This window comes from Cupressus sempervirens, chromosome 5, assembly GCF_028749045.1.
Source record: "Cupressus sempervirens isolate cs-2001-9-10 chromosome 5, ASM2874904v1, whole genome shotgun sequence".
NCBI lineage: Eukaryota > Viridiplantae > Streptophyta > Pinopsida > Cupressales > Cupressaceae > Cupressus > Cupressus sempervirens.
This window is the reverse complement of record NC_143122.1, coordinates 1,054,375,411-1,054,376,476: the sequence shown is the minus strand read 5'-3', so window position 1 is coordinate 1,054,376,476 and position 1,066 is coordinate 1,054,375,411.

Below are 1,066 nucleotides of genomic sequence, written 5' to 3'. Positions count from 1 at the left end.
CAACTTCTTTCTGCTTAGCTCTACTCCATTTTGTGTGTGTGTGTGTGTTTTTTAGTTTTTTATTCTAGAGCGCTTTGTTTTTTAGTTTTTTAATTTTTAATTATATTTTTTTATTTTTTATAGCTTAGGACTATTATATTTCTTTATGTATATAGACACGCAGTTTTATACATATATATGCCTCCATTTGGTTTATAGAGTTCTATTTTCTATAATCTTACTCTCGCGCAAATATATATGTGTATATATATATATATATATAGAACTTCGTATTCTTTCGGGGGTGTTCTTATTCTTGTTATTCTTATTTTTAGTGTTATGTTTTATTTTTATTTTTATTTTTCAGCCTCCCCCTTATATTCTTTCTCTCTTTCTTTATATTCTCCCCCCCTTTTTCCCAATGGTTGGGGTGTCTTGACCACCACCCACTTTCTCCCGGCTTTGTTCTTTTGTATTATTAATTATTATTTTTTAATTTGTTTCTCCTTGATCAATTATTCTTTTGAGTTATGTAATCCCTAGGGATAGTGTCCTTCTTTCCTTTTTCTTATTTACTCTTTTTTTTTCTCTTTCTTAGGTCCACCCCCCCCCCCCCCCCCCCCCCACCCCTTTTTTATTTTTATTTTTATTTTTTATTTTTCATTATTTTTATGTTTATTCTTTTTCTCCTCTAGCCACCTCGCTTTCCGCCCCCCCTCCTCTTTTTCCCTTTATTAACCCCTGAACTGGCTAGATCTGCTCACTTTTTCATTCTGGCATTCTCTCATCCTGATGATGGATCACAGAGTGTGATCCGAAACGTTGATGCTAAAAAATTTTGACACAATCAAATCCAGAAGCACTAATTATACTCCAATGGATTGTGGAAATCTAATAAGAATGATTGATACCCTTCATGGGAGGGAACTATGTTACAAAGCCAAGCAACTAGAGATGCTAAGAATCAGACTTATGAAGAAAATTGCAGATCTGGCCTTCCTTAAACGCTGTAGAGACGCTCAGTTGATTCCTTGTTTTGTAAAAATCTGCCACCACTTGTGGAGCGTGCATACTAAATCTATATTCC